General features: G+C 34.0%; 1 pseudogene; it reads left to right on the top strand.

Moving 5' to 3' along the window:
• The first annotated feature begins 3,066 nt into the window (after positions 1 to 3,066).
• Positions 3,067 to 3,538, top strand: LOC119528832 (annotated as a pseudogene).
• The last annotated feature ends 16,729 nt before the right edge of the window (positions 3,539 to 20,267 follow it).

Consider the following 20,267-nt stretch of genomic DNA (forward strand, 5'->3'; position numbering starts at 1 on the left):
TCAGATTCACCTCAGACTGATCTTCCTGATTGGAAGAATAAATCCTGAAGGAGCGAGCGCTCCAGCCAATGCAGAGCTAATTTGCTAACACTGCGCGAGGTGATTTTTTTTTTCTTTTTTTCTTTTTTTTTCTCATTAGTTTGTTTTTGTTAGTTCCTGGCTTTCAAGGGAATCTCTGTCATATTACTAGCTAGATTCAAACTTAGGGAACAGAGAACTCAAAGACTAAATCTCAGAGTTAACACTTTAAATTATTAAAATATATAGTATGCTGCAGAAGATTACAAAACAAGTAGGTGTGGTTCATCCAAAGGAACAAGAAAGAAATTCAGAAACCATAAACAAAGGTCAGAATTTGAACACATCGGACAAAGACTCCACAAAATGATCCTCTATTTGTTTTAGGAAATAAAGGAAAATCTAGAGAAAGAACTAAAGGGTATCAGGAAACAAAACATGAAGAATAGGAGAATCTCAAAAGGGAGATAGAAATTTTAAAAAGGAAGCAAGCAGAAACACTGGAGTTGAAGACCAAAAAACTTAAATGAAAAATTCCCTAGAGAGTTTCAGCAGCTTTTTGGAACTGGCAGAAGAAAGAATTGGTGAACTCAAAGACAAGAAACTTGAATTGGTCCAAGCTGAAGAAGAATGAAAAAAAAGTGAACAAAGCTGAAGAGATCTGTGGGGCACCATCAAGCACACCAATATATTTATTATGGGGGTACCAGAAAAAGAAGACAGTAAGGGATAGAAGGAATATTCAAAGAAACAATGGTGGAAAACTTCCCAAATTAAATGAAAGATATGACATACACTTTTAAGAATCTCATTGAACACGAAGAGTATAAAATTGAAGAGAAAAATGCACACATACATAGTAGTCAAACTCTTGAGTGCCAGAGAATGAGATTTCTGAAAGTTGCAAGAATAAAGCAGTGTGTTATGTACAAGAGAACCCCAATAACATTAAATGCTAATTCCTCAGAAGAAACCATGAAGAAGGCTGTGGGCTGTAATATTTAATAAGTGCTGAAAGAAAAAATTGCTAACCAAGAGTTTTATACCTATTGAGACTCTCTTTTAAAATGAAGTAGCAAGTAAGATGTTCCCAGATAAATCAAAAGTTGAGGGAGATCATCATGATTTGACCTGTCCTACAAGCAAAGTGAAAGAGAAAGATTGTAAGAAAAGGACACTGGACACTGGATAGAAGTGGTATAAAGAAATAAAGACCTCCAGCACATGGATAATTAAAATACTAGCACTACTGTAGTGCATTTTTTTGTATATAATTACTTTTTACGTCTAAAAAGCAAATGCATAAAAAGTAATGATAAATCTATTGTTTTGGACATACAATGTACAAACATATAATTTGTAACAAGTAAAAAAAGTGGGGGACTGTGAAGCATAGGAGCAGTCTATGTGTATGCTATTAATTTTAGTTGGTATCAAATCAAACATTAGTATAGACTTAGGATGTTAATTTTAAACATGTTGGTAACCAAACAGAAAATATACAAACAATATATTCCCAGAGAAATGAGAATAGACTCAAAATGGTACACTACACAAACTCAAATAAATATAAAAAGAGGAATTAATAAAATTGAGGGACAAAAATGGCATGAGACTTACAAAGACCATATAAAAAGAGCAGAAGAAAGTCCTGCATTATCAGTAGTTACTTTAATTGTAAGCAGATTAAACTCTCCAGTCAAAAGACAGAGACTGGCAGAATGGATAAAAATGTATGACACAATTATATGCTGTTGACAAGAGACTCACTTTAAATTCAAAGTAGTTTGAAAGTGAAAGGTTACAAATAGTAACCAAAACAGAGCTGTGGTACTTATATGGATATCAGAGAAAATAGGCTAAGTAAAATACTGTTGAGGGATAAAGTAGGTTTGTATATACTGATAAAAATGTCAATTCAAAAGGAACAAATATTCAATACATGCACCCAATGGCAGAGCCTCAAGATACATGAAGCAAATATTGAAAGATTTGAAGGGAGAGATAGATGGTTATACATTAATTGTAGGAGATTTCAATACACTACATTCAATAATGGATAGAACACATAGACAGAAAAGCAATAGGGGAGTAGACATCTTAAATAATACTATAAACCAACTAGACCTAACAGATGTATATAGAAGACTTCACCTAACAGTTGCAGAATACATATTATTCTGTAGTGTGCATGGAGTATTCTCCAGGATAGAGCATATGTTAGGTCACAAAACAAGACTCAGTGTTGATGTTATATTATGTGTCTTCTCCAAACTCAACAACATAAAACTGGGACGTCAATAAAAGAAGAACTGGAAAATTCAAAAGCATGTGGAAGACAACAATGCAATATTAAACAACCAATGGGTCAAACTATCAATCACAAGGGAAATTAGGAAATAAATTTAAGGAAATTAAAATGAAAACAGAACATACCAAAATTTATGGGATTCAACAAAAGCAGGACTGAGAGGGAAATTCAGAGTGCTAATGTTTACACTAAAATAGAAGATATATCTCAAATCTGAGATGTGACCCCCACATGGATGATGTAGGAAATGAAAAGCAAACTAAACCCAAAGCCAGCAGAAGGAAGGGGATAAAGATTAAAGCAGAAATAAATGAAATAGTTAAAAACAATAACCGATGAAATCAAATGTTGGCTCTTTGAAAAGATGAAAAATGTTTCCCTAAACCGACAAAGAAAAAATGAGAGGACACAAATATTTCAAATGAAATGTCATTACCACTGACCCCACTGAAATAAAAAGTATTATTGGAGGATACTATGAACAATTGTACTCAAAGAAATGAGACAACCTAGGTTAAATGGACAAATTCCTAGAAACACATAAACTACCTACAGTGATTCAAGAAGAAACAGATTTCAGCAGACCAATAGCAAGTAAAGGCATCAAAAACTTCCGAACACAGGCCACTCTCGGCATGCCCCGCAGTTGCCACTGCCCTGCTGCCCCTCCTCCTTCTCCTCCCCAGTGCCACAGAGCGGAAGCCCGAGCCATCGTTTCACCCACAGCAGTGGGTACCATGGCTTCTGGAGTTACAGTGAATGATGACGTCATCAAAGTTTTTAATGATATGAAAGTAAGGAAATCTTCTACACAAGAGGGGATCAAAAAAAGAAAGAAAGCAGTTCTCTTTTGTTTAAGTGCTGACAAAAGACAAATAATTGTAGAGGAAGCAAAGCAGATCTTGGTGGGTGACATTGGTGATACTGTAGAGGACCCCTACACATCTTTTGTGAAGTTGCTACCTCTGAATGATTGCCGACATGCTTTGTACGATGCCACATATGAAACAAAAGAGTCTAAGAAAGAAGACCTAGTATTTATATTCTGGGCTCCTGAAAGTGCACCTTTAAAAACCAAGATGATTTATGCTAGCTCTAAAGATGCCATTAAAAAGAAATTTACAGGTATTAAACATGAGTGGCAAGTAAATGGCTTGGATGATATTGGGAGGCAATGTAGTAGTTTCACTGGAAGGAAAACCTTTGTAAAATGACAGGTGCCATCTGGATGTTAAAGAGCTTACATTTCTCCAGCTCAGTCGATTGGATTGGTATTAGTTTTGTTTATTTTTTTTATCTCCCTTCCAACACAATGAATGAAGGAGATACCATTTATTTAAGAAACCTATCAGTGATGGCCATTAGATTGTTTAATACTGTTATTTTTATGTAAAACCCAGGGAATGCTGTCCCATCATACTTTAGCCAAAACAATGGGTTATATGCCTCCCTCGCAGCAAGCATTATGAAGAATGTCAATGTGAATAGCTTATAATACTGCAAAGGGTAAGCTAATTGAATGCCTTGAAAGTATTATCCACTGGTCAGATGGTAAACTTTTTTCAGTATTATTTATAGTTGCACTTGATTGCGGTTCTGTGATGCTCTGAGTATTCATACACCTCACCTGCCTTGGCAAGCCTATTTTTGTGATATGGCAGCACGGATATAACACTATGCATTGAAAGCACTTTTTGTAATGAGTTTAAACCCCCACCCCAAATAGGAATGCCAATTAAGTTGCATTAACTGTGTCATCAACTTAATCCTAGTACCTCAGTGTTCATTCCTGTTACTTGCATAATTTCTTAAAAGAAATAGCTGCTGTTAATGCCTTTTTGTTTTCCATTGAGGGTACACTACTGAATAAATGTAGGAGTTTTGTTTACCATGTGAGTTTTGCAACACTAAAGATATTTTGAGTTGCAGTCATGATGGCAATTTCTCTATAAAACAGCCTTAAATGGAACATTGTTTTTGAGATCAAACTCTCCCCACCCTCACAAAAAATGGCCACGTTGCAATAAAAATTGTGGCACATTAAAAAAAAAAAAAAAAACTTCAGAACACAGAGAAGCTCAAGATCAGACACTACAAGAAAAAAAATTACAGACCATTATTCCTAATGAAAGCAAATGTAAAAATCCTCAACAAAATATTAGGAAACCAGATCCAACAGAATATTTAAATAATTATACACCATGATTAAATGGGATTTATCCCAGGTGTGCAAGGGTGGTTCAATATAAGAAAATCAGTTAATGTAATACACCACAAAAATAAAATAAAACATATAATCATCTGAATTGATACAGAAAAGGAATTTGACAAAATCAGCACCCATATTTGATAAAAACACTTAGAAAACTGGGAAAAGAAGGAAACTTCTTCAATATGGTGAGTGGCATAATTGAAAAACCCGCAGCTAACATCATAATCAACGATGAAAGACTGAAAGCTTTCCTTCTAAGATCAGAAACAAAATAAGTGTCCATTGTCAACACTAGTATTCAATATTGTACTGGAAGTTCTAACCTAAGAAATAAGACAAGAAAAAGAAAGAAAAGTCATCCAAATTGGAAAGGAAGGAGTAAACTTTTTTCTATTTGCAGATGACCTGATGTTATACATATAAAAATACTTAAAAATCCACAGTAAAGTTACTAAATCAAATAAACAAATTTAGCAATGTGGCAGAATGGAAGATCAACATGCAAATATAACTGCTGTTTGTATACAGTATTAATGAACAATCTGAAGAAGAAATCAAGAAAAAATGCATTGACAATACCAATGAAAAAAATTAAATACCTAGGAATAAATTTAAGCAAGATGTAAAGGACGTGTACATGGAAAACTACAAAACGTTGATAAAATGTATGAAAGAACTCTTAAATAAATAGAAGGACAGTTTGTGTTGGAAGACTATGTTAAGCTGTTAATTGTATCCAAAGCAATTTTCAGATTCAATGCAATACCAGTCAAGTTCCAACAACTTTCTTTGCAGAAATAGAAAAGCCAATCATGAAATTTATATGGAAAGTTATGGTGCCCTGAATAGACAAAACTATCATGAAAAGGGAGAATGTAGCTTAAGGACTCACACTTCCCAATTTAAAAACTTATTACAAAGTTTTATTAACCAAAACAGTGTGATGGTTGCACAAGGACAGACATATAAATAAATCAATGGAATTGAATTGAGTATTCAGAAATATACCCTGAAATCTATGGCCAATTGATTTTTTATAAGAGTGCCAAAAACATTCAATGAGGAAAGCATAGTCTTTTTAACAAATGGTTCTGAGAAAACTGTATATCCATATGCAAAAGAATGCATCACACCATATATAAAAATTAACTAAAAATCGATGAAAAATCTAAATATAAGAACCTAAAATGCAAATCTCCTAGAAGGAATTGTAGGGAAGCATCTTCCAGACCTTGTGTTGGCAAAGTTTCCTTAAACTTTACATCCAAAGCATGAGAAATAAGAGAAAAAAATAGATAGCTTGGATTTCATTAATTATAAACTTTTGTGCATCAAACAATTTTATCAAGAAGGTGAAAAGACAGCCTACAGAACAGGAATTAATATTTGGAAACCATATATCTGATAAGTGTTTAATATCCAAAATATATAAATAACTTCTCCAACTCAACAATTAAAAAAAATGGTTAAAAAGACTTGAACAGCTATTTCTCCAAAGACGATATACAAATAGCCAATAAGCACATGGAAAATGCTCAAAGTCATTAACCATCAGGGAAATGCAAATCACAAGTACAATAAGATATCTTCTCACACCCACTAGAAAAACTACTATTGGTAAAAACCACACACACACAGAAAATAACATGTATTGGAGAGGATGTGGAAAATTAGGAACACTCATACATTGTTGGTGTGAATGTAAAACACAGCCACTATGGAAAACGGTCTGATGGTTCCTTGGAATTTCCATATGTCCCAGCAATCCCACTCTAGATATATACCCAAAAGAATTGAAAGCAGGGACCCATAGAGATATTTGCACAGCAGTGTTCATAGTGGCATTATGGACAATTGCCAGAAGATGGAAGCATCCCAAGTGTCCATCTACAGATAAATGGATAAACAAATGTAGTATATACATATGATGAAATATTATTCAGCCAAAGAAAAGAATAAAATTTTGATACATGGATGAAACTTAAAGACATCATGTTGAGTGAAATAAGTCAGATACAAAAGAACAAATTTTGTATGACCTCACAAATAGGAAATAACTAGAACAATCAAATTTAGAGTCAGAAACTGGAATATAGGTTACTAGGGGCTGGTATTGGGTTAGGAAATGGTCAGTTATTGTTTCATTAATATAGCATTTCTGTTTAGGGTAATGGGAAAGTTTTGGTGATGAATGGTGGTAAAGGTTGCACAAAATTGTGAATGTAATTAACACCACTGATTTATATATTTGAATGTGGTTAAAAGGGGAAATTTTACTAGCAAAAATGTTTTATGAGACTATATAACACAAACAGTGAACCCTTATGTACACTATGGGCTATGGTTAATAGCATAAATATAATATTGTTATAGCAATTGTCACAAAGTCCCCACACTAATGCAAAGTATTAATAACAGGAAAAACTGAATGTGAGGGGCAGGGTATCTCGGAACTCTATGTTTTCTGCTTGATTTTTCTGTAAGCTTATAACTTCTCTATAAAAAATAAAATTCATATAGATGTCAAAATTGCAAAAAATTAAGTATAATGTATTTTGTGGCATAAATGAGATTTCACATGTAAGTTTTATGCATACTATTAATAAGAAATGAAAACTAATCCCACAATAAAATTTAATAGAAGAAAAAATGCTGTATCAGAAAAGTTATGCATGTTTATGCCAAAAATTTTTATGTGTTTTACTACAAAACAAGTTGAAATTCTGTTATGGGTGCTGTCAGAGCAACATCTGGAAAAAAATTCATTATCATAAAGTAAATTGTAAATAAGAATTAATTCATTTATGAGAAAATATTCTAAATTTAAATTATTTTATTCTGAAATGTGTATGAAAGGGCTCAACTATATGCCAGATAATATAAAATTTGGGGGGGTTCCTTGGCATGCATTGCTCCCAGTGAGCTATAATGTTATGTGGGAGACAGGAAAATAAATTAACAAGGGAGTTACAATTAAAGAGATGTCTTAACTCATTCAGAAGTGAATAACTTATCAGTGATACAACTTGACCGTACCCATGAAATCACCCAAAAGATAGCAACATTGTGTTTTTATGTGTGTCGTGAAATTATCATATAATGCAAATTTAGAGGAGCAGGTGCATCATATCTTAGTTCATAAAAAATTACACTTTTTCAGAAATATTGTTGATAGCTATAATATGCTATATTTTCTTTGTTTTCTTTATGGGAAAACAAAAAGTTCTCAGTTTGAGCCAAAAAAATATGGGCATTTGTGCAAATTGAAATGTATTTTACATGAAAAAGTACAAGTGAAGTATTATATTTCAAATGTGCTCACATCTTTTTTTTGAGTTGGTCCTTGTGGAACTCAATGTCAAAAGCAACAATAAATGCTCCACTTCAACTAGGAGGTTTATTTATAAAGGAAAATCTGATAATTTTTGGTATCAATTGAATTTATTTTCTGACATTTATACTTAGGTTTTGAAACATTAGCTTAACATAAACCAGATATTAAAAATCTGTATTTATCCATGACCTTTATTAAATATGAATTTGAGTTATACAATTGCTTAGAAATAAAGATAAATAAAATTTCTTATGTCCTAGGGAAATAAGGATTAAAGGGGAATTTTAGATAAATCCTCAAATATACATTTTTGTATACTTATACTATATATATACACACACACACACACACCCCTTCTTATTTATTTTTCTACCAGTGGACCAGTGTCATGAGATTCTGGTTGTTCTTCACGAGATGAGAAGATGTTTTATTTAGACATGTATCATGAGAACCAGTTCCAGCTTGCATCATTCAAGAATTAAAAAGTGGTGAGAGAAAATGAATATCTAAATTTAGGGAAAACACTAATACTATAATTTGAATATGGATTGTCATGACAATTATATTGCACAGCACATAAATGATCACAAACTACAACAGCAAAAAAGAAATAATTTGAAAACATCAGCATACTCTGGTTAAAAAAAAAGGAATTGTTTTGCAAGTCTTATGGAAGTGACACAAGTGCTTGTATGAAACAGTACAATTTGTATCACCAATATTCAGATATAAGTTATAATACAAAAATCACTAAACAGCAACAAGGCTTCTTTGTGAATAGCAAATTCTGTGCTTGATCAGGAGAACTTTAGACAGAGTTTATCTGTATTATTTTATTTTTTTAATAAGGAAATATAAATTTTGTCAACATCCACACATAACATACATGTTTATGTGTCTGTATTTGGTGAAAGAGTTGCTAACTTTAAAAGGTTACCGTTGGCATTGAAATTTTCAGCAGAAGTACAGCATCATAAATGGAGACCAGTTATAAGTATTCTTAGCAACATGCTTCAGGAAATACAGTAATATATGTGTGCCACATAAACACACACCTACACATGTCAGTAAATTGATGGTTGCTTACTTTTCCATAGGAAAGAGGAAGAATGTAGACCTTTCAATTCACAAAGAAATGTGGAATAGGTAGATTTGTTTAATTTCCCTTCTGGGTAGTTCATATAGCTTATTGTAGTAAAATAGACAGGTATGTAAAATGTAAGAAACACTTCATAAAGATAAAGTGGTGGTACTATGAGAATAATGAGTCATAGATAAGCAATGAATTGCAGGAAAGGACTTCAAGCAAGAATGCAGTCAATTTCTGCTCCTCCTGTAGAAATTGCCTTAATTTCTATCTGCATAAGAATAAACACTCACAGAATAAGCTGGAGTTTAAGGCTTTGGAAAGTTTTCCCCCTGAGTCCTCTGCTCTTTGCAAATAGATTTCTTTCTACATATTAATTTTTTTAAAGCTATTACATTAAGGGAACATTAGCTCCTTTACTTCATTTCCTATACTCAAGTGTTCTAATTCCTATGAGAAAATTACTATCAAGAAAATAATACAGAATGATATTCTAAATAGTGACTGGCATTGCAAAGGGGGGTAGTACTTTAGAGTGGAGTGTAAAATGAAAACCTCCTATAGGAGGTGCCACTAGCATTAAAATTTGGTATTATTCATTCACCATGCAAAGATCCAGATGGAAGATTCCAGTGCAATGAAATTATAGAAGAAGGAAACCAGAGTTGAGTAAACAGAAAGAAAAGAGGTGTGAGTGAAGTGTTAATGAAGAGAAGAGGAAAAAATAGGAGATAAGGAGAGATCAGATCATGGAGGAAACTTTAAGTTAGGATAAGAATTGTGGATTTTATTTTATATACAAAGCTTAGACTTGGGATTTTATGCAATTAGATGACATCACCCAGATTACTGTGTGGAAAAGCATTGCAGGGAAATTGCATAGAAATGTGACTTGGCTCTCTTAAAACTTTATTACATTTTTTTGTCTATTTGGCAGAGTAGAAAAACCAAGGGTATTTTCCCAGACTCTGTTTCAGGTAAGAGTCAGGGTACAAATAAGTTTCTGCCAATTCACCTCTTTACATGGAAGATGGATTCTATCTCCTGTGGCTCCTGTGTATCAAGAAATGCTGTCAGCAGAGATGACCTCTTGATCTGATACTTAGTCCCTGAGACTGGTTCAGTGACAACACCTTTCTGGCATCACAGGCTGCATGGGGACAGTGATACCTTCAGACCTTTAAAAGCAAAGCTAGATCCATGGCTTCAGTGGTAGTAGATCCACTCATGGGGAGGTTCTGTGTTAATTTTGGAGTGTTTCTGAGAGGCACAAGCTAAAACGTTCTCAGCCTTTCCAATAATATGCAAGCAAATAATTACTTGTATTACGTACTTTCATACTTAACACACCTACAGTGGTTATGTTGTTTTTGTTTTATTTTTAAATTTATTCTTGATAATGAGGACAAGAGTGGAATCAGGGTCACCCATTTTAGAAATTTATTACAGAAATGGAAGCTTGTGAGGATGGTTCAAAATTAAAGATACTATCAATAGAAATGTTGAGAAGTGATCACATATGGGATACATTTTGAAGACAAAGGTTTATCATCATCATAGCAGGAGTGGAAGATCCTCAGTTTAAGGACTTCAGTTTGGTCATTTTTACTTCAACCACTCTTACTGTCTTACCTTACAGATCAAGGAACTAATGTGAACATTTGGCCAACTGCTAAGTGTGTGCATTCTGATTGTATATTAGGGAACAAAGAAATGACTAATGCAAGAATCTAAGTGTCAAGAACAGTGAAGTGTCTAAGATTATGCCATATTTTTAAGCAAACAATTTAGCTTGTCACAGTTCCATGGTTGTTGGCAGAAGTTACAAGATTCTTGGATGAGAGAAAAAAGTTTATTACTCATTGCAATAGCAGTAGCTAGAGTATCATTAGTTTGCATCAGTTTCTCTAAGTCTCAATTCCCACAGGACAACATGAAGCAGGTCAGATAATACCTGTTCATCCTGTTGGTTGTGTTACAGGCGAAGAACTCTGAGCCCAGGGAACACGAACCTTTTATAAAAGGGTAATAAGCATGTCTTTTTGTTCTAGAGGGATATATAATCTTTATTATATTGGACAACAAGCATATATGCCATTTGCTCCAGATGGAGACATTATCCCTAACTTTCAAGGTTATAATAAAAAGCTTGCCTACTGCTCTGGGCAGAAATACCAACTCTGTCTTTTGAGGTCATTTTCTGTACATCATCCTTGAAAACGCAGTCAAGAACAAATGGAAAGACAATGCTTCACTCACAAGATGGTCAGAAATGTGAGACCCATTGTATCATTTTCCTTTGGCCCAAAGGACTTCATTTAACATTTCTTGAAATGCTGGTCTCCACTGATGCATTTTTTCAGCATTTGCATTTCTGAATTTTTTTCTTCCTTATTTTCTAGCATGACTTGTTTCTGAGAAAAAAAATCTTCTATTATTATTATATTTCCTGTGTTTATAAATTGGTTCTTTTTCCTGGCTGATTTTTTAAGATTTGCTCTTTACAACTGTTTTAAAGTAGTTAGATTTTAATGCCCCTTTGTGTAGGTTTCTTTGTGTTTCATACATATGGAGTTTGTTGAATTTCCTGTATTTGTGTCTTTATAATTTTAACCACATTTGGAAAATGTTTGGCATCTACATATTCAAATATTTTTCTCTCTTTTTACTCTCCACTAGGGAGTCTGATTATATGCATATTAGGTCACTTGAAGTTGTTCTACGACCCACTAATGCTCTGTTACTTTGTTTGTTTTTTTCCTGTGATTTTCCTTTTTCATAGCTCCTACTGCAATGTCTTCAGGTGACTGATGAGAACAGGATTTATCCCCAACATTGTATGATATACTGTTAATGATTCCATTAATACATCTGAGCTCTTCTTTATTATATCTTTGGTAGATTCCTTACAGACAAGTGCCAAGGAGTACTCAGCTGCAGACTCAAGACCTATCCTGTATAGATCTAAAGATTCCTCGTAGCTTTCTCTTCTCTGATATTTTTTCTTCCCTGTGGTTTCTCTGAATTCTCAGCTTTCTCTCTTCAATTCAGAGGTACCACTGGGCTTCACCTGGATTCTTCTGTCATGGCCATGAAATTATAACTGCTGGGGCAATTGTAGAACTCACCTCCTTTATTTCTTGTCTCTCAGTGATTACTGTCCTTCATTGCCTGATGTCCAATGTCTTGAACACTATTGTTTTGTATATTTTGTCAAATGCTTTTGTTAATTCAGGTGAGAGAATAAATGCTTCCTCTTTGCTTTAGTTTCCTGTTAGCTGAAACAAATACCCTGCAATGGGTTGGCTTATACAATAGGAATTTATTGGCTCATGGTTTTACAGCTAGGAGAAGTCTAAAATCAAGGCATCATCAAGGCAATGCTTTCTCCCAGATGATTGTGGTGTTCTGGGGCTGGGCGGCCAGTGATCTGTAGTCCTTCCCCTTTCCGCACACATGGGTGGGACCACTCACTTGGCCAATGGAGAGCTCTTTGGTCCAGACCTCAGTTTCTATGGTTCTGCCCTTGAAGTCATTCTTTAGTCTATTCATCCCTTCTCTGCCCCTTTCAGTTCAAGCTGGGAGTTCTGCTCATACAAATTTTGCAAAAACCTTGTTGGCTTTGTGTGCAGTTCACAGGGGTCTAAGCCATCAGACAGAAGGATCTTCCACAGATTCTTCCAGGATAACTGCACCTCCAGTCCTGACTTCCACTGAAATGGCTGACTGGATCCATGTTCAACCACACCCTCTTGAGAAAAGGTTTGTTCACTTTAACCACCACTCTCCTCTGGAACTTACTTCTCAAAATCTCAGGGAGGTCCCTGATAGAGCCACTTCTGGCCTCAGTCTAAGAGCACACTATTTGTAAAGGCTTAGAATTTCCCAAATCATCAGTTTCTAGTTTCTTTGTGCTTAGGAGTTCAGTTCTCAGCTGATCCATTTCCTCTTGAATTTTACTATAATCTATAAGGAGAAGCCAGACTGCACCTTGTATACTTATTTTTGAAATTTCCTCAGCTAAATATTGAAGTTCATTGCTTACAAGTTCCACTTCCAATCCAATGTTAGAATATAATTTTGCCAAGTTCTCTGCCACTTCATAAAAAAAATCAGCTTTCTTCCAATTTCCAGTAACACATTTGGCATTTCCTTCTAAGGCCTCCTTGGAAGTACCTTTAGTACATTTGTACTTAAATCTCTTCAAAGCAATTTAGGATTTTCCTGTCAAGCACCTCACAATTCTTTCAGCCTCTATCCATTACCCAATTCTAAAGTTGTCTCCACGTTTTAGGTATTTGTAATAGCAGCATCCCACTCTCCAGTACCAAAAACTGTTTTAGTTTCCTGGCTGAAAAAATAAACACCTGTAAAGGGTTGGTTTAAATAATGGGGTTTTATTGCCTCATGGTTTTGAGGCTAGGAGAATCCAAAATTAAGATGTCAAAAAGGCAATGCTCTCTCCCATTCTGTGGCTGTCTGCTGGCAGTTCTTGGTCCTAGACTTTTCTGTCATATGGCCATGCATGTGGTGGCCTCTTCTGGCTTCTCTGGACTCTATTAGAGTTCTGGTTTCTTCCAGTGGCTTTCTCTCTGTGTGTCTGAATTTCATTCTGCTTACAAAGCACTCCAGTAATAAGATTCAGACCCATCCTGATACAAGTGGGCCACACCTTACCTGAAGTATCCACATAAAAAGGTTCTTATTTATAAGAATGGATTAAGTTTAAGAACATGTTTTTCAGAGGTACATAGTTCCAAGCCACCACACCCTGTTAGTCCATCTTAGCTGCAAGTCAACACTACTATAATAATTTCTGATACCAATTATTCTTGGTTGGGTTTCCTTGAAGTAGAATATGAGACAGAGATCTGGATACAAATGATTTTTTGATGAAATGCATTGTTTTGGAGAAAAACAAATCAACTTTAAGGGAAGAAATTCACAGTAGAAAGATTAGGAAAGGCCAAACAAAGTTGTAGCCCCAAATAAAGTTTATCCTTGGCTTGATCCACAGGCATAGGGCTCTAGACTATAAATTGCTTCACAGTTTTTCCCTTTCTTGAGGAAAGTGGGCCAGATTTTTGTGCTTACTCCAAGTTATTCATTAGCTGTGGGTTGCCTCTAATAGAGAGGTGCACTATCTCCCAAGCACTGGTTTTCCTGTAAGCCAAGAACAGTTCTTCAGAGAAGCATTGAGCCTTGGTTAACCAAAACTCATAGCAGCTGAGGAAGTTGAAGAATATATGTTCAAGGAATCATATCATCTACTGTATACATCAGTGTGGAATGAAAGACACATGTCTAGAATTTACACTATATGTTTCCATTTATGTAGAGTTAAAATATTCATAATGGGAACAACATTTAATACAGGAATCATACCTGACTCATATAGCTTAGAAAGTAAGGGACTAAGTAACCCAACATATTAGTTACTACCTCTGGTTTGTCCATGGTGAAGGAAGGCAATTATGATAATACTTACCTTCTTAACCTCCATGGAGTATACAGGGAGAGAGATGTTTATTTTCTTATAATCCTTTGAAGTGTATGAGTATGTTTTATACAAGCTTTTTATACAAGTGACATATTTTATATACAAAAGTGCATCCTCACTTTCTTGGATGACATGTAGTGTATGGTTGGTGTCAGGAGAAATGAATAAACTTTGACTTCTTGTCAAATATGTATTAAGATATGAGGAGAGTAGAGTCCATTTAACTTTCAGTAGAGTCACAAGATTACACTGACTCACTCCTAAGCAAGAAGGGAAATTAAAAATTAAGGACTTGGGTAAACATTATGGGATTTTATTTACATAGCTAAGAGGCAATAATAACAACACTGGCATTCAGAACTATGGCCTCAATTTTACTCATTGAATTGGGAGCCTGAGTGTGTATATCTTTCAAAGCACAGATATGACATGTAATATTTTATTTAAAACAATTTTATTAGTTAGCTAACATACCTATAATTGTAAATGTCTTTCTGAATAAATTATATTGTTTAAATTTGCTTCATGTTCACATATCTAGGTTGTTTGCTGTAATGAATACATTTTTATATTTTAAATGGTTGTATAGGAAAGTAACTACAAATAATTTCCATTTATTTTTCTTTTTCCTATAGCTCCAATCACAACTCCTTATTAATCCTTTTAATAAATCAGTATGACGATACATACCTTCAATTCAATGAATGTTAAAGGTTTCAGTAGGAAAAATAAGAGATGTGTATTTATGGACTTTAGACATCACTTCTTACTGATGCTTTCAGACTGTTTCCCTTAGCGTTCTAATTTGGTGTCTTCTAAACCTTCTGAAAACACCCTCGGTAAGATATGCAATTTACATTGTTACACAGTACATATAAAAACATGTATGGAGACACAGAAATGCACGTAAACAAAACACAAGTTTCATAAAGCACTTATTGGCTCTGTAACAACTGATACACTCTGATATTTATTGATTCACTTTCTATTTTATGCTGGTCAAAATCTAGATAATATATTTCATATCCACAGTTTGAAAGATATCAATTTAATAGGTGCAAACAAATGAGAACACTTTTATTCTCTTTAATGTTTTAGAAGAAAGATGTCTTTCCTCTTAAAGTATATAACAGTCTTTCCGAGTAGAATGGCATCCTGGGCCTTAATTGAGAGTGTAATGGTTATTTCTAATATATATTAGTGAGCTTTGGTGAAATTTAAATAAATATAGAAAGGTTTCACAAAAATATTTCTTATTCCTTTCAAAGTATCAAAATAATGTTTTCTAGATCAACTTGCAGAAACAATTCTGTGTCATTACTTTAGAATCCTACCCTTGTCTTCAAATATGCACTCCTTTTTACCTACTACAGTCACTTTAGTCAATCCATTAAACTTTTAATGTGTTTTGATTATATACAAAATCTTTTGTACATCCAAGGACAGATTTTGCATTAATTTGTATTTACGATTAAGGATACTAAAAAAGAAGAGTGGTAGGCTCTCAATGGAATTACAAAAAATAGTTTCAAAATGTTCGAATCTATTTCAGCAATATTAAAATAAGCACATTACCTTTTGAAGTATTTATGATTCATGTTGGCTTAAAAATCACATGCTGACATACACCATGCTCACTATACATAAGCATACACTACAACAAATATTTATCTTCTAATCAGTGAGACTGTGTCTTGCTCAGCCTTCTTTGCCTAGCAACTAGAGCTGTACCTGGCATATACTACGAACTCATTAAATATTTTTAATTAACTGAAAAAAACTAGATGTTTTATATAATCATATTTTCATAATGTATGGCATTAGTTAAATGTTATATTGACCAAGAGGAAATATTCTTACAAGAAAGTAAAAACTTCAAGAAAGAAACAGTGGTATTTTAATGAGTTATTGATGAATTGCTCCAGGATAGCAGAAAAGCATTTATATACTGCAGCTAGTTTAAAGACAGATGACCTTTTAAAAGATTAGTTAACCTTTTAGCAATTTTGGAGAGTTACTGTTTTGAAAGATAAAGGTCAGAGCAAAACTCAGAATGCAGTTATTGTCTTCTTGTGTTTGTTGCCATACCTTTAATTTCCACTAAATTAATTCAAACTGTAGAGTCTGTACAGAAGTATAATCATTTTTAAAATAAAAGAACAATACTGCTTTACACATTTTTCAAGGCATTAGACATGAATAATCAGAACATGAACAGTTAAATCTTAACTCATTTGTACAGTTCACCTTTAATTTCATTTTGTGTTAAAAATTAAGACAAAAATAGGTATACTTAAGAAAATATGTAGTGCTTATGTTTTTTTCTTTCTTTAAGAAACGTGCATCTCATTTTTTATTTCACTAACAATTTTTTTTTCAGATTTAGTCATTCTAATTCTTTCCTCTAGCCCCTGCACATTAACCCAATGTTTATATATTTCTTTACGTGTGTTAACACCAAAGGGAAAATTGGATTGAGCACTTAGTAAACAGTAATATAAAGTAGTATTTCTGTGCCTAGCTTTCAAATCCCTGGTATTTGTTCAGACTAAAAACCTAAAAGTATTTTAACATTTATAGATTTTGGTCAGGCTGTGATAAGCAAAGGATCATTACCCTGCCCTACACTTGCTTTCTTCTCTGTACCTTCCTCTATCCATATTTTAAGTGCATACAATTTGCTTCCTGACCTATTCTTTTCTAAAGAAGCAACCCTGTAGTTTTGAAATAAAGAAAATATGTTTTTCTGCTAGATATGATGATATTTACAAAGAGGTCAGGACAGTTTTATATTACCTGAACATATAACTTACTTACTGATGTTTTATTCATATTCAACCCTGAAACAGATATAGATAATACCTTACCCAGAATGCATAAAAAATAACAAAATGTAAAAATCATATTGTAACAACTATAGTCCCATGTGAATGAACTAACACTATTTTGGAGATGGCAATACACATAGTGACAGAATTTTCACCTATTCCAAATCTGTCAGTACTTTTACAATAAATTTCACTTTACCTGATAATTATAATTCAGCAGTTCTCATCATTTCAACATCGGGGCTGATTTTACATATAAAAGACTCTTAAACATGAAAGGAAACTTGAGTGATGTTTAAATTATCAGGTCATTCATTTAACAATCCCAGAAAGGAAAATCAAAGTTAGATGAAGGATATTTTTCATGAATAAGATAAGTTTTTGCCTTTTCTTCTTCAGCGAAATTTAGTACTGATTGTATCATTCCCCTAGGCGGAAGTTGTTTCTAGTACAGGGGACTGTATTAAAAAAAAAAAGGCATGTTCATCATGGGTACAAAATTCTGTAAGAGGGACTATACTGAGGGCAATTCCCAGCCAATATCTCTCATGTTGAAAAGTCAGGAGGTAGCTTTCTGATATGGTAAAAGTTTCTTTCAGGTCACTATTCCAACTTCCCAGTGCATAGTCATTGTGCTTGTGGTCTGAGAGAACTGCTATAGATCCTGAATTTACATCCATAAGCTGAGTAGCCGAATAGACGAATGAACAAAGACAAAATGACAAGTGGCATGCACCATGTATCTTTAGTGTTTGGTAAACTATTAGCATGTATTGTACCCAATTTTAGTTTTGGGGTTTCTTTATTTGAACATTTGTGACTGTTTGTAGTAAGTAATATTTTATGACTTTGATTCTATCTTAGAGTTCTTCCAAAGAACAAAGAAAAAGATTACTTTTTGTTTTCTAGGTAAGAGAATAAAACTCACTGTATCATGCAATTACTGTACGGGTCCACAGCACCCAGGGATTATTTTATCACTCATCAATTGTTTAGTTATAAAAGACTGTGGTGATATGACCAGGCATTACACCAAAATCATCATCCTTCAATGTACTTAATGAAGTGCTCCAAGTATTGCATCATTATTCCAAGAAGCTACAAAAGAAATCTGAAGACACTATGTTTATGTCTGCTTTTAACTTGCATTTCACACATGAGCTTCACCATCCAATACAGTAACCACTAGCCACATGGCTACTGAATACTTGAAATGTAGCTGTCCAGATTAAGATGTTCTGCAAGGACAAACCACGCACCATATTTTGAAAAAGTATGAAAAAAGAATGTAAAACATCTCATTATAGTTTATATTGATTACATGTTGAAATGATAGTATTTTGGATTAAATATATTGGATTAAATAAAATATATTATTCAAAATAATTTCACCTATTTCTTTTCACATTTTCATTGTTGTCTACTAGATATTGTAAATTATCTATGTGGCTCACATTATAGTTCTATTGGACAGTGCTGCTATGGACTCTAACAAAGATGGTGAAATTCATGATATTAATAGAATCTCAGACTATGGGTTTTCAGAATATGATATTCTAGTTAAGTTTTCTTAAATTCAAGAATCAATTTGTGGAACATGTGTTTCCTAGCAAAGAAAGGGATCTATGTATTCTCTTCCAAATTTCTGCTCCAAATTTTTTCTCATAAAAAGAGGTTTGTTATGTTAAACTTTTTATGAAAATTTCTAATAATTTCTATTATCCTCTTAGGTACATTATTTATAGAATGACTTAAAAAAAATAAAGTCTTCTACTGAAACTAGATTCTTACTGGTGGCAATCATGTTTCCTAGTATACTGATGGTTAAGAATTCTTTTTCCAGAAGTTGTCACTCACACCTTCAGATTATATTTCACTGTCCAGAATATAATCACATTTCATGGCAAGGAGGATGCCAACAATTGCAGTTCATTTTGAATTTTGAATGGCTATGTGCTTAGCTAAAATAATTGGACATCCTATTTCTAAAGCAGTAGGGGAGAATAGATTTGGGGTAGATCTGTAGTAGTCTCTGCCAACGGGTCTGTTCACATTTTTTCCTTCAATTTGGGATTAGGCCTTTAACAAAAATTCTTCAATACTTATTTTTTATAGAATCAATTTGAACTGAATCAGGATCCAATAGTTAGTATTCTTTGCTTATATGGGCAGGAAAATATTACTTTGTACTTTTTATACATGCTCTAAATCTACTCTCAAGAATCCCTCTCCCTCCTGGTTATTGGAGGGAAAGGAAAGGAACTCTTGAACTTGCCAGTTAAGATACCTTTGTTAATGTTAGAGCAAGTTTTCTCCATTTTAACCAGCTTCTTTATATGGCCACCTCCTCTTCCTCTCCATGCCCCAGAAGATGAGTGTGAGAAAATGTTCTGTGACTCCCTGCTTATGGAGGAGCAGCCTCCATGGCATAACACAGAACTTTCACCTTGTCCTTGAGCTGCAGTCTTTTCTAAATCACTTGCATTTGTGTCTGTCAAGAGGGCCACTGAAAAATCTTCCATATTCCTGGGTGAGTGCCCATTGCTTTTCTTTCCCATTCCAATTTAAAGCACACTGACTGCAGACTCTTCTGGAGGTTCATCCGTGTCCTCCTTCTGGAGCTGGCTTAGGATGGCCATCCATCACCCTCTACAGGAAGGTCTTTTCCCTTGCTTGGGGTCTTATGGATCCCAATAAATCCTTGAGGCATGCTAAAAATATGAATGTTATTTCCCTAATAAGTATGATTTGTAGCAAACTTTGAAATACTATATAGGCTGTCTCTTAACTGGCATTGTTATGCTACCATATTTAATTTGTTTTGGTCCCTCTGAATGGATTTGGAAACTTCCTATTTAGTGGTCATATCCCAGAATTCCAAGAGTGGACCAGTTGCCTTTCAGCTAAATTATCTAGCATCTCACTTTCTAGGATTTTGCCATGGAAGGTAGGAGCCAGGATATACTTTATAGGATGT

The sequence above is a fragment of the Choloepus didactylus genome, chromosome 3, assembly GCF_015220235.1.
Source record: "Choloepus didactylus isolate mChoDid1 chromosome 3, mChoDid1.pri, whole genome shotgun sequence".
NCBI classification, from domain to species: Eukaryota; Metazoa; Chordata; class Mammalia; order Pilosa; family Megalonychidae; genus Choloepus; species Choloepus didactylus.